The sequence below is a fragment of the Agelaius phoeniceus genome, chromosome 14 (assembly GCF_051311805.1).
Source record: "Agelaius phoeniceus isolate bAgePho1 chromosome 14, bAgePho1.hap1, whole genome shotgun sequence".
Lineage (NCBI taxonomy): Eukaryota > Metazoa > Chordata > Aves > Passeriformes > Icteridae > Agelaius > Agelaius phoeniceus.
The window spans coordinates 1,426,359-1,449,805 of NC_135278.1; the positions used below are offsets into that span (position 1 = coordinate 1,426,359).

Here is a 23,447-nt window from a genome sequence, read left to right on the forward strand (position 1 = left end):
TCGACACATCTCTTTTAAAGCCGCTAATGGAAGATTCCCCAAGGTGCCCAGTCAAGCTGGAAATCCTCCTGCTTCAGTTCTTGACAGCTTCTGTCTCTGCTGGAGTTGTTAGCCCAGACACCTCTGTGTTTTGGCACTCAAGAACTGACAGACATAGCAGGACATTGCTGGGACCCAGCTGGACCCGGGCTCGGGGGTCATGCAGGCCCCTATCTCTGAGCCATCTTTTCCCTAGGTGTGCCCAGGACAGGTGAAGGTTTTCTCTTTTTCTCTTTTCTCTGACTTGCAGTGGTTAGTGATGGAGTCAGTCCAACTGAGATCTGTGCTCCATGTAATGCAGCCAACAGTGGCCATCGGGGCCAGGAGGGACAGGTGGGTCTTTGCCATCCCAGCACACCTGAGCTGACACAAAGGCATAAACCGTGTCCTGCTCCTGCCCTCCCCTTGCCATGGGCTGTGGGGATGTGTGATGTGCACCAACAGCTCTCCAAATTTCCAGAGGGCTCATTTTATGCCCCTTCTGCATTTCCTTGGAGGGGTGCATTGATCAAAGCGTTTTGATCAAAAGGTGTTGGAACACTTGCAGAGATCAGCTTAGAGCCTTTATATACCATGGGTATGGGAGAGACCCTACAGTCCCATGCTGCACCCATAGGATATGAATAGGAACACTTGCAGAGATCAGCTTAGAGCCTTTTTATACTGTGGGTATGGGAGAGACCCCACAGTCCCATGCTGCACCCATAGGATATGAATACAGAACAGACCTGTGAGCACCAGCAGAGCAATGTCTGGCACACTGAGCAGGGGTATGTGTCCCAGAGCACTCACTGCACCACAAGCAAGTTCATTAGCAAGCAAGTGGCCCATCACTTATCACCTGTGTGGTGTCATTGACCTTGTGTCCAGCCACAGGGAGGGAGGTCGCATTGCTCCCAGCACCCTGCTCTGGGACAGTGTGTTTTTGCACTGGGAGTAAGGTGTAAAAGCCTGTGGTTGCTCATCTCGGGCACTGCCAGTGAGGCCCAGACAAGCAGCTTGTTAGTTCTTGTCTAAAACCAGAAATCTGGATGGAAACCTGAAAGCAAAATACCCTAACCCTCTGAAAAATGCCTAGAACATCATCAGAGGGTTTCCCTCTCCAAGGCAGCAGCCACTGGGAAATGGGTATATCAATAGCAAATGGAAGATGCATTGAAAAAATAAATAGTTGAAGTTTCTTTGCCCCAGCAGGTCTGCCTCATCCCCTCATGAAGCCAGGACGTCATATGAGGTGGCTGGTGGTACTGGAGATGCCCACAGTCTGCCAGGCCCAAAGTCTGCACAGAACTAGCATGGGAAGAGCCAGTGGTGATTAATGCCTCGTACTTCACCCCAGAGGTCCCTAAAGCCTTCTGTTTGGTGAGTGTTCCAGCCCCTTTGGTGTTGGTCTGGTTTTGCTCATTTCTAAGTTGCAGTAAAACTCCCAGACGGGCTACTGGAACACCCCTGGCCCTGCTGTACATCTCTGGACTGCGTAGGACATGTGCAGGGCTCTGGACTCTGTGGGGAGGCAGCATCCCTGTCTGCCACCAGGACAGAAGCAGATGTGTCTCCCAGGTAGCTGCCATGGGAAAGGATATAATCTTCCCATGTATTTCTGGTGGCTCTAACAAATAATTCCAAAGAGATCTTGGCATCATCCTCACTGTTTTTCTGAGAGGTGTCCCACAGCAGGGACCCCTCCACCACTGCAACCAGTATGGTCTGTCCAAAGGGTGGGTGTTGAGTTTTTATTTGGCATGTTTATTGTTTGATTTGTTTGGTAGTCCTTTTGGGTTTGGTAGTCCTTTTGGGTTTTTTCTCTCCCTGTTTTTAGAGTGACACAGACCTGCCTTTGTTGTTTAGTTGAGCCAGGTGTCGGTTTATCTGTTTATTACTTAGATATTCCCCGCCAAGTTTCAAACCCCCTTCCCCCCCCATCCAGTTGTTAACCCCTCCTATCCCAAGCAGTTTTCCTCCCTTGAAATCCTTCACTGGTTTATACATTGTATCCCTGCCTTGTGTTCCACTCCCAGTTCTCCTGATTAGCTGAACATTGTATCCTCCCTTGAGACCTGCCCCCCTTTATAAGCCTCCGTTTGCCCCCAGTTCGGGGCCTGGGACCCCAGGACTCAGGGAGTGTTACCATCAAATAAAGTAACCCAGTGTCCCCCAGGCCCGTGCTGTGGCTGTGGCCCTTTTGTTCCGCGCTTTGCCTCCGCTGGTAGCTGGGGTTCTGCGGAGCCCGAGAGAGGGGGACTGTCACCCCCCCACTGTCACCATCCAGCCGGGACGTGCGACAGGTGAGGAGTGGTGACATTCCTCGTTATCCACAGGCACAGGAGCTGCACCTGGGGATCCATCCAGCAGCTGTGGGAGGTGGGCCATTCTCCTGGTCCCCTTTTCCAAGTGACTGAGCTGATTCCTATGAGCCATTGAACACACGGGTTCCTGCTCCCCACGGCTGGTCTTGTGGCATAACTCCCTGTTCCTGCCCATGCTGAGGCTCCTCAGGGAATCTCACAGCTGCCCTCCAGCCTTTTGAAGAGTTGAGGATTTTGGCCAAAGGATTTTAACTGCTGAAGGCAAGTCATTCAAATGGTACGACAACTCCTGGCCAGGGACAGGGAAACAGCACATGTGGTCACATGTGCTGCCTCTGGAACGGGCTATGGAGCATCCTCTGCCCAGAGGCGAGCAGGAGAAGGAGGAGGATGCTGTGGAGAGTATGGGATGAGCCCTGATGGAGCTACAGACACTGAAGTTAACTCCTACACTGGGATGTGTGGCTCACTCTTCCTGCTTGGCATCATTCCCAGAGATTAATGTGCCCTTCAGGAGGCCACACTGACACCTGCTCAGCTGGAGGCAAAGAGTCTCCACTGCTGTTCATGCTGTAGGGTTGCTGGAGACCCTCTGAGCCCCACATGCCCCACACACACAGAGCTGGGAAGGGAGGGGAGGGATGGGACTCACCACAGAGGGATCAGACTGTGCTGGGGATTGGAGGTGCTGGGGCGGCTGTGGCCAGCCATGAGGGTGGTTTCCAGGAGCAAAACTCCTGTGGGCAGCAGGCTGACGCCAGTTTCAGGGCTGGGAGGTGCTAGAGCTTATCCTGACTTGCCCCACACAAAGCCAGGCAGTGATCCCACCTTGGTTCCCCTCAAAGCACCTTTGGTCTGAGGTATGTAGGATGTCCAACTCCTCCAGAGGGTGCTGAAAAAAGAGATGAACCAGTGCTTCAAAGGCAGCCCAGAACTCCCTGGGTTCTGTAGGTGATTCACTGCATGTAGGAAGCCCCTCTCTTGCTCCAGTGCTGGGACAGATTGTGCTGCCAAGCCCAGCCAGCCCAGCCAAAGCCATGCAGAGGGACTCCAGGACACTGAGCAGATGGCATTACCCATCCCCACAATAAGGGGGGATCCTGTATAGCTCTCACAGGGAATGTCCTGCCCAGGGCAGTCTGGGCTCTGCCTCCATTGGGACCAGCCCTGACACAAAGCAGCAGCACCAGCTGAGCTTCCCCTGCCATGTGAGAGCTCCTGAAATCCATGACAGCTCCTGGGGTCTCTGTTCCCCACTGAGCTGGAGAGGCAGCTCCTGCTCTGCCTCTGCTGGGGGGGGGGCAGCAACAAGACAGGCTCTTTATGGCAGTCAGAGCATCCAAACAGAGTCAGGAAGAGCAGCTGTTGCCAAAAGGATCTGCTCCCTGTGTTCCTGGGTAGTTCCAGCACCGTGGCATCCTTCTCCTCTAAAAACTGGGAGCACCACTTGCACACCCCATGGCACAACCACAGCCCCAGGGCTGGGAGCTTTGGCAGCAGGACTGGTCCCAAGAATGGGGAGCAGAACCATGGCTGAAGACAGGGTCACCACAGGGTCACAGGGCAGGGCTTTGGCCAAGTGCTGTTGCACGGCCACTTATGTGCTGCATCCGGCCACTGAACAGCAAAATGCCTTGAAAAGGCACTGGCTGGGGACAGGCAAACTGTCACAGGAATGCATGTGTCACACACCTGGAAAACACAAAGCAAAATGTCCCTGCACCCACATTGCTATAGCTGAACAAAACAGAGCAAAATTGTCTATAAAGGCTTATCCACAGCTATCCCAGCATTTAGGGATGCATTGCAGACTTTCCTGGGATAACACACTTAAAAATTCTAATCTGAATGTTGTACTTATCTGACCTACTCAGCACCACATGATCTGTGCAGCAAATCATCTGGATACCAAGTAATTACAGCCTGGTGCTAATAAATGAGCAACAAACTCATAATTATCTGCAGAAGTTTTGATGAATGATTTTTGGAAAACCCTCCATGACTCTTGCTAAGTTTGAAAGGACTCAAATCTATCTGTGCTTGCGGGAATGAGCCAGTGGGAAGGACAGTCGCGCGGTGCTGTCGCTGATGTCCTGGCTTGCGGGGGAGAGTTCTGCGCCCCTTGAGGTCTCTGGAAAGCCCCAGTTCTTGGTTCCTGTGGAGCAGGGCAGACAACCCGTGCTTCTGTGTGCAGAGCACAGGGACAGTAGCACTTGGGCTGGCCCTAGGTGGCTCTGGTGGCCATCCAGTGCAACCATCTGGTGTCCCATCCAGCCGAAGGGGGCAGGGCAGGCACCATGGCCCAGGGTCAGTGGTGAGGGGCTGGCAGAGAGCTGCCCTGCAGTGCCCTCGTCCTCACTGGTTTTCCCAGCATGGCTCCTGCCGTGCTGCAAAGCCAGGAGAGCTGCCTCACACCCAAAAAGGGCTTGGCACCACCTGATCCCAGCCAGAGATAATGGCAGCACTGGGTGGGAACCCACCCAGGGCTGATTCTGGTGCAGGCAGTGGGCAGGGCTGTGCAGCACTGCTCTGCAGGTGTCCAAGGGCATTCCCAGGGCCTCTGGGGGAGTCCTGCTGGGGCAGATCCCACTGGTAACATGGAGGGGGTGAGGCCACCTTCAGCCAGACCTTCTCCTGCAAACATCCACTGTGCTCATCCCTGCTGTGCTCAGGACTGGGTTTGGTCCCCCTAAGGTGACCCCTGGGCTCTGGTCCCTCAGCACCACATCTCTCTCTGCGCATGGGGATGGAGATGAAGGCTGAGGATGAGGCCATATCAGCTCAGCTCCATCACCTCAGTCTCCCATCTGTGGTTTGTGCTTGGGCTCAGCACACACCCAGTCCCTTGGGACTCTTCTGGGTTGTGCTGCTGCTCCCATCAGGACAAGCAAGCCCTGAGAGCATGTGGCATTTTGTGGTGATGCCCTGCAAAGGCTATGGGCAGCTCTGGAGCTCCTCTGCCCACGGCAGCCCACACAGCAGCACCCTGGAGTTCCCCCCATCTCCTGCAGAAAGCTTGGGGAGGTGCTGAGTTCAGCCCAGTCCATTGAGCACCAACCCCTTCCAATAGCAACATCCCCCCAGGAAAGCAGCATCCCATGCACTGAGCCAGCTCTTCTGCCTTCCTGAGCTGGTGGAAATACTTTTTGTTAGACCTGTAAACCTTTGTGAGTGGCTATAAAGTTGCAAAAACTCACTCAGGGCACTGCAGCACCTGTGAGGACTGACCCAGGTACTCTCTGGGGCTGCCTGATGGAGGGGGTACCAGGCAGTGCAGTTCTGAACACTCTGCTCACTATGAAAATGAATTGAAAGCAATTTTTTCCTCACTCTGTCAAGCCAGCAATGTGTTCCCCAAACACAACTCTCAGTTGGCTGATGGGTGTCTCAGAGGGCTTCTTCACTGACAGAGTGAAACACCTGAAGCAGAAGTGCTCTCCAAAAGTCCTCGTAGCCCTGATTTGTGATGATTTATCCTTGGCAGTGAGGCAGAAGCCATTACATGGATGTGCCTGTGAAGGAGCACATTTCTTGTGAGAGATGCAATTACAATAATGAGCTGTGTGAGAGGGAGACCAACTTTTCCAGCAGCAGCAAAGCAGCTCCACAAACCTCAGGATGCGACCAGCATGAAGGGACAGTGTTGGGAAGTCTACTTCCATCAAACAAGCATCAGATCTCCTTAAAACCTTATACTGACATTCCCTTTGCAACTGTCAGGCGCTGGGAAGGCAAGAAACTTGCCTTACTTTAAGTAGGTGGTGAGGTATGACAATCCTGCTGGAGCTTTAAAAGTAACAAAAATAGGTGTGAGTGCCCTGCTCTGTAGGAATTTGGCGCCAGCTGAAGACTGAGATGCTCAGATAGCTGCACAGGGGTTTGGTCAAGCAGGAGCCTCTCAGGAAAACAAGGAGATAAACCACCTCCATAACAACTTCCAAGCCCTTAGATGTGAAGTTTTTACCTTTTATCTCCATCCAAAAGAACAATATTTTTGTTTTGCCGTGTCAGCTGAATGGAGCATCCCCAGAGAGTGGGGGCAGCTGGGGTGACCAGGCAGCTCACCACACTGATCAGCTCAGCTCTGGGTCCCATCTCTCTGGGAATGAAGCACAGGCTGGTGGTGTTCAGAGCTGGTGGTAGAGATCCCACCACAATCCTCAATAAATGGTTTGAGTAACTAATCACCCTCCCAATGAGCTGAGTGAATTGTGTTTCCCCTCTGAACTGCTGGTTGATACTCCCTGCTCAGCTCTTGTGCCAGACCTGTGCTAGGTGAAAGAAGCTTTTCCCACTCAGCGTCAGCTCCCCATGCAAGTTTTCATGGGCTGGACTGGTGTCACCATGTCCTCTGCTATGGGAAGTAGCTGAAATTTTGAAGCTTCACCACAGCTTTTCAGCTTCTCTGCATAGTTTTAGCTCCCATAAGGGATGTCCCTTCCCTTCATCAGCCCCAGCACCAATGGAGGAGGCAAGACAGCCAGTGTATGTGTACACCTGTGCATGGCTCCATCCTCCACCTCCTCTTCTTCCTCCTCCAGACTTCAATTTCCCATCAAGCCTGAACATCGCTTTAATTTGGAGCCGGCACACACAACTCTGCTCCCGAGCCCCATGCCTGCCGAGGGAGGAGCAGAGCAGCAGGCAGTTGCACCCTGTTGAACCTGCTGGGCCAGGTGCCTGTTCCCCAGGGAATTCCTCTCCTGACACTGGGGAGTCACAGCTGGCTGGGGGAGGAGAGTGGAGAAGAAGGGGCTGGAGCTCAGGGAGGCTTCACTTGAACCTCGCATGTGGACCTGAGGGCTGACAACCTGTCATGAGGGGGCAACCATATTCATGGGTTTCCGGGTGTGTCCTGCCTGGCTTCGTCTAGCTCTCGCTGCTGGACCAAAGGCTGCAGCTGTGGCGTTTTACCCCAGAGATACATTTGGCCAGCTGGGTGCTGCAGCTGGGCGCTCAGAACAAATCCAGGCAAAGTAGGAACTCAGTTTACCTCTGGTGGAAAAGGTTCAGGTGACGGTGAAGAGAAAAAGAGCGGGTTCTATCGTAGAGTCTTAATCCAGAGTTTTATTTCAGCATGGTAGACCTCTGAATGTGGTAACAGCTCGCAATAGAACTCCCGGCCGCATGGGCTCGTGTCCTTTTAAGCCCCGGGGACAGGGGGAGGGGAAGGGACAGGTAGGGGCCAACCAGGTGTGAGGAGGGGAAGGCTCAAGGGATACAGACACTTGGACAGGCCAATGAGCCCAGACCTGAGGAGCATCTTTTGAACTTCTGTCAACCACACGACGCCCTTGCTGGAATGTTAAGATTGATGGACAGCACTTAGGCAGGAGGGCAAAAGGGGGAGGGGGAAGGCTGGCACACCTGGGAGGGTTGGGATAGGTGAAACAGGAAATCACACTGCAACACATGGGTAGGGTCTTCTCCCACCAGACTCAGCCACATCCATCGATGTCCTTGTCACCTCATGCAGCCTCACTTACTGTGCTTTCAGCATCAGTTGCTCTCCCAGCTCCTCTCACTGAACAGCAGCACATCACGTTATCCTTGAGATGAGCTTCTCTCGCTCTGATTTGCATTTTGTTCTGTTCTGCATGGCCTGCCCCAGTCTCATCTGACTGGCTTGCCACAGTTGGACACAGTGAGGCAAGCTCCACTCTCCAGGCTGCCTAAAAGCTCTTGGCCTCTCTCCTGGCTGGAGAGGAGCCAACTCCCTACCCAGGGCTGTGTCCAGCTCTCTCCCTGGGTTTCAGCTGTTCCTAAGGTTAGCTGCCTCCCAGGAGGCCTGCCTGCTCCTGTTGCCCAGATAAACATCTGGGCTTCACCGGCTGCAGTCTCGCCATCCCCACACCTGTGCCTTGGCAGCCGCTCTGCCTGTGCCACCTCTGCGCAGAGACTGTGGCAGCCAGCCCACACTGATGTCTGAGACCACGCAGCCTCTATTTCACAACCTGATTCAGTAAATGCCCTCAATGTGCCTTTTGCTCCCTCCTCTGCCTCAGTAACAAAGACAGTGCTGTTTAGGAACATGAGTTATTTACTGGGGGTGGGCAGCGGGCTCAGGACAGCCTCATGGGCCCCACACATAGGGATGGGCACCTGCTCAGCCAAAACAGGGATCCTGCTCTGGCAAACCTCAGTCCTTGTCTTTCCAGTTCCCTGGCCAGCACGTGCTTCTACCCAGAGGTGCTACTGTGAACCCCAAGGGAGGATCTGCTGTCATTTGTCTCTCTTTAAATTCCCTCAAGCTCAGCATTCATTTTTTTCCTCTCTACTTCCAGCTGATGAGGTGTGAACAGGGAGGAGGAATCACTTGCTGGGTGCTGCAGGCAAGGGGGTAGGGGAACATATAAGCTGGGAGAGCACATCTTTCCTTTTTGGAAAGTCTTTGATATCCTTTGAGTGCAAGTGATGACTGTTGAGGAAATTTTGAGTGCTCTGAATTGAGCATATTGCTTTTTTCTGGTTATAATCCTGACCTAGGTCTTACGAAGTGCATATTTGCTTTGTTTAATTGCTAAGATAGCCTAATGCTGGGGTGAAAAAACTATAGTAGTGGAATACCTGTTACCTGTCAGTGTGTGAGGCTCAAAGAAAGTGGGAGGTTCATGTAAACATGGAAGGGCCGCCTTGAGTGTGTGTGAGCCATGAGCTGGGAAGGGGGAATGCTCCTTGCAGCATGGTGAGTCAGGGCAGCCCTGGTGATGCCAGGAGCTGGGATTGAGGAAGGCTGGTTTGGCTGCTGAGAGCTGGCTTCTCTTTTGCACAGCACAGAGGTTACCTGAAACATTCCCCAAGCCGGTGTGGTCACTGTGCAAGCCTCGTGACAGCAGCTTGAGCTATCCCTGGCTAGGACCTGGTGAATGCAGGTGTGGTGTAACCTCCCTTTCCCTTTGTGCTATCACAGGGATATGTGTGTACAAAGGGACATTCTCAAATGCAGCTTTGGAAATATGTCAGAGGGAGGAGAAATTCTCATAAAAACGCATTAGAAATCTCTGGGCTTTGAGAGCCAGTATTCCCCTTGGATGCTCCATTGAGCAGGTCCAGCAGCTGAAATCAAGTTCATGGGGAACACTCCAGCAGGGCTGCCCTGCTCCTTGCAGTGCATGTCCCACTGAGTGCAGCACTGTATCTGCAGTGCGTGCCCTTGGGAGTAACTTCTATACTTCTTTCTTGTTTTATTTCCTACTCAATTGATTGTTTAGGGGTCAAAATTGTGTCCTTGGGTATGGAGGCCAGTAAACCGTCTGGGAAAAAGCTTACCCCACTCCCCTGGAGGGGCAACAACCTCTTGGTCATGGCAAAGAAAAGAAGCTTCCTCCAGAATGCATTGTTGTTGTATGTTGATTCCATGTATCCCATTGGCCCTTCCCCTTAGTTCTGCTCCTGTGCCCTCATCTCATTCGTTCTGATGTTCTGCTCCACCCCTCGCTATCCCTGTATAAACCCCTGCTCTCTCTGCCTGAGTGAGTTCTTGGGGCCCGGACCCCTCTGTAGTAAGAGCTCAATAAAGACCCTCTGTGGAACCCCAGAGGAGGGCTCCATCCCTTCCTTCTGCATCGCTCGTGGCTGTGAGAGCGAGACGTGCCTGTGCACCCAGGATGTCTTTTAAAGCCACTTCTCTGGGAAGGTTGGGGCACTTGGCCACCTCTGCCCACTACAACCCTTGGGTGCAAGGCTGGACAGGCTTGGGCCCTTTCCATCCATGGGCTGGTACAGGTGCAGCTCAGGCCAGCACAGCTGGCTTTGTGCATGGGATGTTGTGCAGAATGCAGAATTACAGGTGTGTGACACTGACCCCTGAGCTCCGCAAGCATCATGCAGGTTTTTCCCACATGAATGTGTGACAGCGGGGACCCAAAGCCCAAGGATGCCAGGGAGAAGTACAGGCAGGGTGTCATCCCTCTGCATGCCTGACCTGAGGGACTTGGGAGCCTTTTCCTTGGCACAGCAGGTCTTTGTGAGCAAATCTGCTGCTGAGCTCCAGCATGGGAGAGTGCAAATGGCATTGGCAGTACAGAGATGTGCAGGAGATGGCTGGAAACCTGGCTGGATAGTTCTCACCTATCAAAGCCTGCCTCCTTTCCCTCTTGAGGGTCCTGGGGGAGGGAGGCAGAGCAGGGGATTGCTCACAAACAGGGTGACACAAAAATCCTGTGACTCTTCTGAAAGAGTTGGACTGGATTGGGGAGCATCCAGGGTTGGTTTGAATGCAGAAAAGGGATGGACTTGGGAAAACAGACTTTCCTCTTCAGAAATCAACCCTCAGAGCCTGTGAAACAGCTCATCTGGCTGCTGGGGCTTTGGCAAGTGTGTCAGACCACGGGGCCTTAACAAAGGTCTTAACACTGCCACTGAGCCCTTGTGTGAGGATGAGGCATCGCTGTTATCCAGCAGAGTAAATTCCGGGGCGGATGAGTACTCCACCTCCCTCGCCATGGGAGAGAGGTGGAGCTGGTAGCAGGCTCTGAAATTCCAGGCCTCAACATGAGGTGGTGCACAGCATCCACTCCTATCCCTGCTTTGCCGCTCCCTTCGCAGCAGGAGGGAGCCAGAGCAGAATGCCTTTGGGGAAAACTGGGATAAAGGAGGTGCTAATGAGAACTGGAGAAATGAAATCATCAAAATGTATAAAAGAATCGAGAAGAAATTCTTCTGGGGGAATTCATCCATCCAGCCCTGCTCATCTCCACACTGCCTGCCTGCTCTTCAGAGGGAGTCGGAAGATGGATGCAGAGCTTAAAAGGATTGTTTTCCTCTCTGCTTTCCACTGGAAGAACAAATTTTCAAGGGGGAATCCTGCTTTATAACCTCGTGTTATTTATTCAGTCGGCATCCCAGGCACATGGCACAACTCAAGTGTTTCCATTCCTGTCTGTGCAATGAAGATGTGAGTGCAGACCAGCCTTGGGCAGGAAAATCACAATTCCCTGACTCCAAGCAACACACGCACAGCCATGTGATGCAGAAACTGAGGTGGTCCCTATTCAAAATGCACAGGTCCTAGAAGGGCTGCTGAGCACTTGCCACTCTGACAACGACACTCCTTTGTGGGCAGATGATCCCCCCACCCTGGACTACTACATCAGTGTGAGGAGGTCTACCCTCCTGCTGCCCTGCAGCTCATTAAAGTGCCATTTGAACCCTACCCCTTCTGTGTTTTGAGTACATGCACAGACACAACACCACAGTAATTGTAAATATTTGCCCAAGGTCACCTCTGCCACCTCTGCCGATTTAATGCAGGATCCCAGCTAATCCAGCACCCATCAGGCCTTGAGGGAGGCTGGCATCCGACATGATCCATGAGGAAAACTGTCTGAGGCACTTAAATATACTGTGTCTCTGAGCTATGATCTGGGGGGTCCCAGCCCACTGTGGGCCTTGGCATTGGGTCTGTTCGGCAGCTGGAGCCGCAGCTGTGCACATCTGGCACAGCCCTTGGCTTGGGAGCACCAGCAACAGCCAGATCCTGCAGAGCAGAGGAACCACAGGGGTTGATCTCCGATGGGGCAGCCCAGCAGCTGCTCCAGCCCCACGAGTTGGTTCCCAGTGTGCAGAGGAGACACTGAGACTGATCTCTGCTGTGACACCCCTGAAGCTGCTCCCTGGCCCTGCTCATTTTGCAGTGAGGCTGACACTGGAGCTGGGAGCTAGAGGGACATAGGCACACCATGGAGCTGGCCATCACTGCGCAGTGCCACCATCTGGGCTTTGTGTCCCTGGCTGCTGTGGGAAGAAGGCTGAGGCTCTCAGAGATCAGGGCTGAGCTGCCACTGGTATCTGCACTCCAGCAAGTGCTGGGCAGTCAGGTTGTCGCCCAGAGTCCCTTGGTGGTGGGACTTTGTTATGACCTCCAGCCATCTGTTCATTGTCACTGCTCTCAGTTCCCTGCAGCCTAATGTGCCATGTCTGGGGGCTGCATATCTCTGCTGTTGCCCAGCCACGGGCTCCAGCTCTGCTCAGAGCCTGAACCCACCCCTGGCTACCTGCTATGGGATACGGGTGGCTCTGAATTTGGAAAAGTGTCTTTAATTTCCTGCCTGTCCAAGGGCCAGAGGATGGGGCTCTGGTGTTCACTCACCTCACATTGCTCTGCACAGGTACATAGACAAAGGCCGGTCCCAGGACAGCTCTAGATTCTGTGATTTGGCCGCAGCTGCCTGGGCTGTGCTTTCACTGCTAGAAAATCAGAGATGGGGCTTAATGCAAACAACATGGTGCATATTAACTCCCCTGCTGTCAGACCCTGCTGGAAGCAAGCATTTGTGACCTCTCTGCACAGTGAACCAGGTGAGAACCAGGCCAGCCATGGTGGTGGAGGCAGCCTTGGCTGCTCAGCAGCCTTGCATGTGTCCTGTCCCGCTGGAGAGCCACAGCAGGACAGCTGCCGTGTGCTCAGCGTCCACCCGCACCAACACGGTGCCTGTGTGTGTGTGCAGTGATGATGGCGCTCAGGGCACACAGGAGGTGCCTGCTGGTCCCGGCTCACTCCCAGCGCCTCCTCCAGCACCTGACAGCAGCTTGCCTGGCCTCACCTTCAGATGCACCAGGAGCCTGGATGTAATTATCCTCAGGTTTATTTTTAAAAGATGGCTCATTTTACACTCTGGGCAGCCTTCAAATATAAATAACCCGTGCCACATGTCTCCATATTATGAAGGAATAAATTACAGTTCTGGGTTCCCCCTCTCATGTTTCCCTTTGATGTTATTGCTGTGGATACATATATATGTGCACTTTGCAGGTAACAATCCACCCAGAGCTGTTTTGCTGTATGGAGAACACTGGGTGGGACGTCCCTTTGTGATGCTGAACCAGGTGGTGAAAAACCCATTTAATTCATTTTTCACTTTGAAAAAAATAAATCTGTTGAAAGACCCGCTGTCAAGGTACCAAGTCTCACCATAAACACATGGACACACAGTGCCGTCCATCGCATGGGAACACACAGCTCCCCACATCTCACAGGGACACACACTGCCCCCCACCCCACAGAAGCACACGGTGTCCCCCATCCCATAAGGACCCACAGTGCCTCTAAACCCACAGGAACACCGAGTGCCCCCCACCCCACGGGAATACTCTCTGTCCCCTGCCCCGAGGGAGCACACAGTTCCCCCAATCCCTCAGAGCATGTAGTATCCACAGCCCACGGAACATACCCTGCGCCGACCCCAGAGTGGCACGCAGTGTCCCCAGAGGGGGACCCAGTGTCCCCAGAGTGGCACGCAGTGTCCGCAGAGGGGGACCCAGTGTCCCCAGAGTGGCACGCAGTGTCCCCACGCCCCGCGGTGCCGCCCAGGCCCGGGCGCGCTCCCGGCGCCGCTGCCGCGGCCTCACCTGCGGCGGGGCGGGGCCAAGAGGGAGGGGCGGGGCCGCGCACTCTCTCTGGCCCCGCCCCGCCCGCCCCGCGCGCGCCGCCGCCGCCGCCGCCGTGTCCCCGCGCCTCCAAGATGCCCGGGCAGCGGCAGGGAGGCTCCCGCGGGCCGCCGGTACGTACCGGCGGCACCGGGGCGGGCGGGCGCACCGGGGCGGGCCGGGGGGGCTCCCGCGGGCCGCCGGTAGGTACCGGCATCGGGGCGGGAGGCGGCACCGAGTCGGGGAGGGGATGCCCCGACACACTGGTAGGTACCGGGGCGGGAGGAAACACCGAACCTGGCCGTCGGGGCCCCGGCGCGGCCCTTCCCGCGGGTTTGCAGCGAGTGCCGGGGCGGGGGACTGCCGCCCTTCCCGGGAGCCGTTGCCGGCTCCCCCCGCTCCCGATCGCCTCTCCCCGTTGCCGAGTGCGTCTGCCAGCCGGCTCCGTCACCTTCCGCCGCTTAGCGGGGAGACCCGCGTGGCCTGTCCCCGCTCGGGGCTCCCCGCGGCCTTCCCGTTCCCCCGGTTCGCTGAGGGCCGTCCTGCTGGGGAGCGGCGGTGCGGTACCGGCGGAGCGGATACGAACTGGCCGGCTCCCGGCTCCCCGCCCGCGGCTTTAGGGACCCCGTGCGCACCTCGTCGTGCCCCCGCCGTTCCCCCTCACCCCGGGTTTCACGGCGGAGACTGTCGTATCCCCTCTCGCTGCCCAGCCCCGTGCCAGCTCCCAGCGGTTTGTGGTGCCGGGTTGTCGTCGCCGCCGCAGAGCCGGTGCGGGGCCGGTGCTGCCCTGATCCTGCTGGGATCCCCCCCCACACCCCTTCTCCCAGCGGGGCTGGAATCTGGTGAACTCCAGGGCCACGGAAGTTAATCGGTAGCGGGCTCCGTGATCGGTGCTTCGGAAGCCGCAGAGGAGAGACACGGGCACGTGTGGGAGGTCTGCCAGCGCTGCCCCCCCCCGGGCACCGGGGGTCGGGAGACGTTTCCGGGGTACTGCCCGCACTTTGGGGTGTCACTGCTGAGCTGGCAGCGGAGTGTGTTTGCTTGCGCCGAGGACCTGTGCAGCTGCTGGAAAACGTGCCCAAGTGTCACCTCGTTCTCGCGCTTTATTTTCCTGTTTTGCCTCAAAAACATCCCAACCACAGGTTTATTGCCCCTGTGTGCACAGCTGGCGAGGGCTGGAGCACAGCTGGCAAGGGCTGGAGTGCGGTGAAGGGCCGTTCTGCCCAGCGGTCTGCGGAGTTTCCGGCGAGGGCAGATGGCTCTGCTTGCTCCGTCATTCCCTCAAGTCCGGACACGCCGGCGTTAATGGCTCCTGCCCTTCCTGGCTGCCGCCCAGGTCTCCCCAGCCAGCCCGGAGGTTTCGGCTCGGCTTTTGTTGTCGGAAGGCGGCTTGAAGGAGACCGGCTCTGCCGGAGGAGCTGCCGCAGCCGGGTGGGAGCTGGCAGCGGTGCCTGGCGGAGCACAGGGCACTGTTGGCTCCTAGGTGGCAGGGGGGCATCATCGGGCAGTGTCTGGCAAACCTGGGAGCTGCCACCGACCTGTCGGCCTGCCGGGGGGGCGTTGAGTGTGGGCTCGAGCTGCTCCCAGACCCTTCTGCAGTGCCCTTCCCTCCTGTACCCCGGCTGCAGCGGGCAGTGACCCTCAGTCTGTGCTGGAGGGGCTGTGCAGAGCTGCCTCCGCTCCCCCGGATGGCATGGGCTCTGTGCTGAGGTTGTCTGTGCTGCATTTCACCGTCGAAGAGCAGACTCGAGGCTTGGCTGGTGCCCCTGACCAAGGGGTAGTAAAACAGGCCAGAGTACGGAGGGAGGGAAGGAGGGAGGCTGGCCCAGGCAGCAGTGCTGGAATACTCTCGCACTGAGGGGATGTTCCCTGAGGATGCTCCTGGGAAAAGACAGTAAATGCAATAGCAATACAAGGAGGAAGGATGAATTGATGCCAACGACAGCAGCAGCTGTCTCGGTTCAGGCAGGTGGCTACAGAGCCCTGGATGTGCTGGCTGCTGCGATCCGAGCTGGGTCTGTGCCCTGTGCAGCCTTCCATGGTGGCTGGAAGGCCGTGCCTGTGCACAGCCCACGTCCTGCCTGGTTTGGAAGTGCTGCTTTGCAAAAGAGATGGAGCTGCAGTGGGTGATAAATTCCTGCCTTGCAAAGCATGCACTAGGTGAGCTGTGCTGGCCTCCGAGGTACAGGCACGGCTCAGGGGTATGTGTCAGTGTGTGTGCCAGTTTGTGAGCAGAGTGGGATTAGCCCTGGGACCATGTGAGATTGATAAATGACTTAGTTTTAAAGCCAGGATTATGTTGTCTCCTGCTCCATCCCCTCCACGGACGGATAGGTGTTTCCAAACCCAGGGGCCAGGTGCTGTGACTCCCCTGGGCTTTCTGTGGGTTTCTGAACTGTCACTTGGGGCTTCTGTACTGGGGAGGGGCGCCTTAAGCCTTTTAGCTCCTGGGTCAACCCCTGGCTTTAGGGGGTTGGTGCATCCCAAAGGCTGGTCACTGGAGAGACCAAGGCTGTTCCATCAGAGATGCTGGAATCAGAACTGTCTCTGCAGGCTGCACAGCTGGTTCATTAAAGGAAGCTGATGAGCAGTGTGATTATTTTGTTCCTCTGTAAGGAGTTGCCGCTGCCAATTAGAAACCCACCTTAGCCTGCTCGGAACCCCTCTGAGGCTGGTGCTCCCCACATTGGGGTGAGAGGGTCTGTGGCTGCTCCCCTGAGCTCCCTTCTGGAGGGGGACAAAGCCTTGGGGAGGCTGGAGCCTGTGTTGCTGCTTTCCCTTGTTTTTAGTGTTCTTTGCCTGGAAAGCGAGTGTGTGTTGCAGCCTAATGAGTGCCTGGCTGTGCCGTCAGGCAGCCCTGGCAGCCCCTCTGACCAGCGAGCACCCTCGTGGGGATGCTGATGACCAGTCTCGGGCTGCTGCTTCCAATGCCATTGCTCGCTACTGTGGAGCCTGGGTCCCAGAAATGCCAGGGCAAGGAGGTCACCAGCAGGAGAATGGTGTGTCTGTGTGGCTCTGAAAGGCGCCTTGTGCTGTGCGAGGGCGGGGGGCTCCAGTGGCATGCAGGGAACGTCTCACCCCTGGGATCCTGGGCGCCTGCGTGTGTTCCTACACAGTGCTGGAAACATTGGGTTGAACCTTCGTGCCAGTGGCCCTGGACGTGCCTCTCATCCTTGGGTGCAGGGAGGGGCACGGTGCTGAGCCCGGAGCTTGTGGCTGTATCATCCTTCGGAGAATGCAGGACAGAGCTAGGCATGCTGCAGCCCTGGCTTTTGGGGTGCCAGTGGTGGGGCCCTGCCAATGCTGGCAGGATGTGGGGGCTTCGTCTTCTGCGCTTTGCTGTCTTTGTCCCAGCCCCTGGCCCAGGGAGCATGGCCAGTGGCAGAACTGCCCTTTTTGTGCCTCTGGATGCACTGCACTTTCTCAGGAAACAGCCAGTTGGGCTTGCTAGCAGTCCATCACTCTGCCTTGCTCTGGCCCCCTGTCCTGGGGCCAGGTGCATCCTGTGACCAGGATGGGGACACCCTTGCCCTTGTTTTCTGGGGCTACCAGCTCCCTGCTGTGGGGAAGGCAGCCCCCAGCCCCCAGTAATGCCTTTTAACACAGCAAGGACAGGACTGGGTTGCTGGCCCCCAGGCCTGCTCCAGCGACAAAAATCTGGGATGCTGTTGGGGGGGTCAGGCTGGACCACTTTTTATCTTCTTTTCTTGCAGTCTCAGCTCTGTCGTGCCAGTCAGCCTCCATGCAGCTCACTGATCCCCCTGTCACTGTGGGCTTGGCTTCCTCCCACAGCAAACCAACCTGAAGTGCCCTGGGTGCCAGGAGGGCAGGGGACGTTCTCTGCTGGGGGAGTTCCCTGTGTTTCAGTGCTGCTGTCATCCCTGTCATGGAATCATAGAATAGGCTAAGTTGGAAGGGACCCATCAGGATCAGTAAGTCCAATTCCTGGCCCTGCACAGACACCCCAAGAATCTCATCATCTGCCTGAAAGTGCTGTCCAAGTGCTTTATGAGCTCTGACAGCCGTGGGGTCATCACCACTTCTCTGGGGGCGGGGGTTGTCCCAGTTTCAAGTCACCTGCTGGATGAAAAAACACTTCCTGATGTCCAGCTTAAATATCATGTCCCTGTCCCCCTTTCCCTCCCCCTAAATGATGTCCCTTTCTCCTATGTGTGTTTGCTCACAGGGGATGTGGGCTGTCCCAAATGCCCCCTGGTGCTACACCAGTGACTGCTCCCAGAGCCCAGGACTGGGGAGGGGACACTGCCCCACTGCAGGTGCCATCAGGTCCCCCATTGCCCAGGTGTGTGGGAAAGCCTGGTGTGTTCTGTGTCTGCTCCCACCTCAGCCAAGGCTGCCTTGCCAAGGTCCAGGAGCATTTTGGATTGTGCTGAATCCGGGGAGTCTCTTGAAGTGGAAAAGGCTTGTGGTGATTCTGATGGAAACTGTTTATTATTGAACGGGAGGCTGCCTGGGACGTCCCAGTGAGAGACTGCTGCTGCAGGAGCCCAACGCTGCTGCCAGGTCTTCCCGACTGGGTAGTGGCATCTGGTTTGCTTCCTTTTGGGCATTTCCCGTGGGATTTCCACCCTTGGACAGGAAAAGGGTGCGGGTGGGATCTGGCTGGAATGGAATCTCAGCCGGAGCAGCCTGTGAATGAATGGGGATGCTGCTGCCACTGTGTGGGTTAAACAACTTCCGAGTTTTTTACTCTCAGTAGAGTGAAGGGAAATGGGGAAGAGGGAGAGGAGGGGAGAGTTGTGGGGGGGTTTTGTTTGTTTGGAGGAGTTGGAGTTTTTGATTTTTCTGGGATTTTTTTACAGATGTTGCAGTTGGATGCTATAAGCTCTCAGGTCTCAAAACTGTATTTTATAGATCTCACTATCTGGTGACTGCTAGAGAAGGAAAACCCACACCCACAGGCTTGTGAAAAGCCAATGTGAGAAATAAGTGGAAACTTGCTGCATCACTGAGACTGAGGGCAGATCCAAGGGACTCGTGCTGCATCCATGCAGGAACACACACAGCTGGTCTGTGTGCCAGCTGTGTCAGGGATCCCCCAGCTTCACACACTTTCTGTGGGATTCCAAATGAAAGGGCTCCTTGCCTTTGCAGAATGTCATTATTGTGTTTATAACTGAGATTTGTGTCTCAGAGAGAAATAAATTGCTCAGTCTATTTCTCGTTTTGCAGATGCAGGAAATCAACTACTACACAAACCCAATTTTGAATTGGTTGACTGAAGGGGGAAAATTGCATTCAGGCAGGAGGCAGAGGCCTGGCTGGAGTGGGGTTCTGTGGGGGCACAGGGGAGGTGACAATGTGCCAGCTGTCACAGGTGGAGCCTGCAGCATCCTCTGACACCACAGCAGCAATACTGAGGAATAAATTAGCTTCCTTTTTCAAAGAGACACAGAGCAGCTTAAATGCATTTTGTGGATGATCCTCAAAGAACCCCACAAACCTGGTTGTATAACAGGACTGAATGCAGCGAGGCAGGGAAGGGTGGTCTCACGGATGGTCAATAACCCAGAGCAGGGGTGGGCTGGGGCAGTAGCACTGGCCTTTGAGCTCAGGGCATGGGGCTGTGAGCAGCTGCTCTCGTTCACTGCCCCTTGGGCCTCCTGGTGGGAGGAATGGGCGGGGGTTTTGAACCGCTTGGTGACCTGGCTCAACATTTCTCTAAGGAGGCTGGGGTTTTGACTGGATGCTGTACTGGCTCAGGCTGCCACCCGCACTGTTGTGCTGATGCTGGGATCCAGCGTGACACTGTGGTGCTGGCACTGCTGGCTGTTGTGCTGCTCAGTGCTCCAGCACCTGGATGAGGCAGACCACAGGCCTGCCAGACTGAATATACATCTATACACATAACACTATTAATTTTTTAAGGTGGAATTTTTTAAAACTCTTTTGCTCCTGTTAGTACTTTCCCAAGCCTCTGGCCACCATTGTGGTCAGTCCTGGAGTGACCCTGCAGAGTGCTGTGCTCCCTCCAGCACTGCAGGAATTTGTGTCCACTTGTCATTCCTCAGCAGGTGTGTGCTTTGCCTGTCTGTGGAGCCGCAGTTGTTTCCCATGGGGAATCAAGAGTGTCAGGTGCTCTTGGAGGCACCTTGGTGTGTCAAACCCCCAGGGAGGCTCTGGAATCATCTGTGATCATGACAGATGCAAAATTTGGAACGTTTTGGGCTCCTTTCAGATCATTAAAGAACTTATCAGTGAGTGAGAGCAGGTATTGTCTGTGCCCTGCCTCTTTTCGCCAGCCAGAAGCCTCTGCCTCCCTCTGGCAGCCCACAGGGAAGGAGCAGGGATGGCAGGAGGAAATTACCTTTGTAGTTACCAGCTTCATGTCCTGAATTGCAGCTGAGCAGAGCTGAAAGGGATGGCAGGCAGATCCAGAGCTCCTGCATGCTGCCAAAATTACCTTGGCTGCCCCTCAGAGCAGGGAAGGGAACTTTGGAGAGATGCAGTGTGGTGGAGGCAAGCTGGCTGGGAACAGGGGTGATGGAGGCAACCAGCATGGTCCAAGTTCTCCACCCAACTGGGTGGGGATGGTGGACTTGTTTAGTGTGCTCTGGGATGCAGCCTGTGCTGGGTTCAGGGCTGTTCCCTGGTCCATTGCCACAGGCTGATCCATGGGGTGAGCTGCATGGTTCTCCCCTCGCTCTGTGAGCTCCGTGCCTGCCTTCAGCAGTTAGTCCCCATGCTGGCATTAGCCATGGAATTCACGTCCTGCAGTGGCACGGCTGTGCTGGTGCCCTTGGCTCAGGAAACCGCTCCTGGGTGGCTGGGGGAGTGAGCCTGGGGCTGGTCCCAGAGGATGCAGTGGTATTGCTGGTGGAGCATCCTTTGATGTGCTTCATAAAGTGCGAATGACAGCAGGGTGTCGATGACATTCAGAGCAGACCATGGGACATGGGGACAGCCAATGGCTCTGCCATACCTGTCCGTTCTGTGTGCTGGAGCCTCCTCCTTCTCCTCTCTAGAGATCCAGCCCCTTGACAGAGGATATTGCAGGGGGAAGCTGAGCCAAGGGGAATTGGTGCTTTTTTGTTTATAAATGTATTTTATTTTGAGATGATGGGCAAAAGTGCTCTTGTGCAGCTGTGGAGAGGTCTCCCCAAAGAGATGCTAATGGCTTTGAGTCACCTCAGGGCGTGGGAGCATTTTGTCTTGAAAGGCTTTAAATGACCTGTGTAATGCGCTGGAAAAGTGTCCAGGGAGCGCGCTGGGTCGCTCTGTCATTCCGCAGCACCAGGAGGGGGATTAGGAAATGCGGCTGGTCTGTGGAGCACTCCCAAGGGACTGGGGTAGGAAAAAGGATTAAAAATTGCCGTAGTTTGAAAACAAGCCCTAGTTGGGCCTTCGCTGTGATGGAGAGGAGCTAACTATGAAGAGCAGATCTCCGGCTGGCTGTGGAGGGAGGCGTGGGGGCCCGTGGGTCCCTTCCCGCAGCGATGGGAGCTCTCCCTGCGCTTTGCTCGTGGCTGACCCGAGCAGCGCTGGCATTGCTGGCTGTGCCCTGCTGCGAGCTCCATCTCCAGACCTCCTCTGTTGGGACCCTCCGTGCATGGGCCCAGCTTGAGCCAGGCTGGCTCTGGGAGAAACGTGTCTCCAAGACTTGTGCTCGTGTGCCTGGAAGCCTGGAATGGTGAAGCCCCTTTAGAAAGAGGCAGCTTTCCTCCTTTTAAATCATTAATCTCTTTTAGGTGGCCCGGGAGCCCAGTTATGCCAGTCTGAGTGCCTCTTCCTGGGCATTGCAGGGTGGGAAGGGGGTGCAGACGGAAGGAGGAGGGTGGACAAATATCTGCTACCTGCTTTGTTTCTGCACTGGGCATTAGCACTAATTATCCCCCCATTGTCTCCAGTTCCTGCAGGAAGTGTTGTTTATCCTTTCAGCCTCCCAGGAATGCAGCCCAAGGAGCTGTGCGGATATATTTAACCTTGTGCAGAGCAGCACAATGGCCCTTGGATTTCCCGGCCCCGTGGTATCTCGGGGAAGTGCAGCTGATCTGTCGCTTTGGGGCGGGGAAGTTGGAGAGGGCGCTGGGTTGGGACCGCGGCCAGGCTCCGGGCTGGCTGCACAGCCTCCATGCAGTGAGGCCGGGATCTGCCAGGGGGTCGGAACTGCTGCTTTTGCGGCTGCACTGAGCAGCAAAATGGGGCTGAGCCGGTGCCATCGGCAGCGTGTGTCCCATGGGCTGGGGGTTGGCGTGGTGCCGGGGTTACGTGTGCTCCTCAGAGCTCCATCAGCACACTTGGCAGCCCTGGGCCAGCAGGGTCGTGACAGAGCCTTTGGTTCAGACAGCAGCTCCCTTGGCCCCACTCAGTTTTCTCCCTTCCCAGCATGAGTCAGGTGGTGCAGAGGGGCAATGCCCAGAACAGGTTGGGGGTACCATGGTGGGATACCCCTCTTGGGCTCTGTGCCTTTGCTGGGTTGAGACTGTGCTGTGCAGGGGCAACCCCCCTTTCTTTGACTGAGGATCTGTTGTTATTCTACCCCCCTGAAAACATCCCTGTAGCAGAGCTTTGAGTTTTGCACAGCAGGAGGGGTCCTGGGGAGCACTGGTGCGGGGCCAGCTCCTTTGCTGGGGTGCACTGGCCCCTCACTGTGGTCACGCTCCTGTGACAGCAGCACTGCTACCTTCCCAGGTCTGGGTCTGTGTTTCCTGGCTGTTTCCCATGGTGGGCTTTGCCACAAGCTCAGCCTTGCCTTCACTCTGGTCATGTCTCTGCACCTCTTTGAACTCCACTCCTCTGTGGGTGAGTTGTGCCAGTGTCCTGCGCTTGGTGTCCTCTAGGAAGCACTAGAGTGGGGATAACCCTGGTGTGCCTCGTGGGGTGCAGACCCTGTAGGATGCTGGTCCCCTAGTAAAGCACTGGGACTGTGAGCACAGGAGCTGGCTGCTGCTGCTCCAGCCTCTGGAGAGACCAAGGGGTTTGCCTTGCAGTGCCCTCCTCCTCAGCAAGGCAGACCTCTGTGCCGAGCCTGTATGATCTCTGCAGCGTCCATGACTTGCCATGACTTGCTCTGGAGCCCAAAGGTTATTCCAGAGCACCAGCTGCCACTGCAGCTATGCCCTCCCTCATCCTTGTTGGCCTGGGGGCTGGTGGCTGTGGTAGGGACGAGGCTGGGCTGGAGCTGCATTGCAGGCGGTGGCTGAGGAAGAGGGGAAGGATGCAGAGCCACAGGGTGCGCCTGGAGAAAGGCTCAGATCAAAAGGCTGCTGCCATGTGTGCTCTGGCAGGAGCCAGCTGGGAGCGGGGTTGTTTTCAGGAGCTGCTGGATCTGCTTGCCGGCTGTACAGCATCAGCTGGAGAGGCTGGCAGAGCAGGGTGGCAGGAGAGCACAGAGCTGCAGGAGAGGTAAGGGAGGGGAGGGGGTGGTGAGACCTGGAACAGTGGAGTTCTGTGGCAGAAGGGGAGGGACAATTTGCAGGGAGGGGGGTGGCAGGGCTACCAGGGCTGTGTGAATGCTGGACGTGCCACTTTGGTGGCATGCCTGGTCACCAGCTGCTTTTCTCAAGGGCCAGGCTGGAAGGGGGTCACTCCCTTCTGCAATGGCCTGGTGGGTCTGCTCCTGCTAAAGCCACGTGCCTGCAGCTGTCCCTGACAGTGCCACAGCCCCCTCCCAGCCCTCAGAGTCACTGTGACCCCCCCCAGCTTCAGCCTCTGAGCTGTGGGGGCAGCTGCTGGCAGAGAGGTAGGGACTGTGGGTTTCATTGCAGGGGGGGT

At 55.9% G+C, this 23,447-nt stretch overlaps 1 protein-coding gene across 3 annotated transcripts in view; it reads left to right on the plus strand.

Moving 5' to 3' along the window:
- The first annotated feature begins 13,709 nt into the window (after positions 1-13,709).
- The window catches only part of MID2 (midline 2), a 63,304-nt gene continuing 53,566 nt past the window's right edge, over positions 13,710-23,447 (plus strand). Inside the window, exon 1 of one of the 3 annotated variants that reach the window (XM_054641500.2) lies at positions 13,710-13,846. The gene's annotated coding sequence lies outside the window, so the exon portion shown is untranslated. Of the gene's footprint in view, positions 13,979-23,447 lie in introns of all 3 variants that reach the window. The other 2 variants (XM_077185953.1, XM_077185952.1) reach the window with 2 other exon arrangements.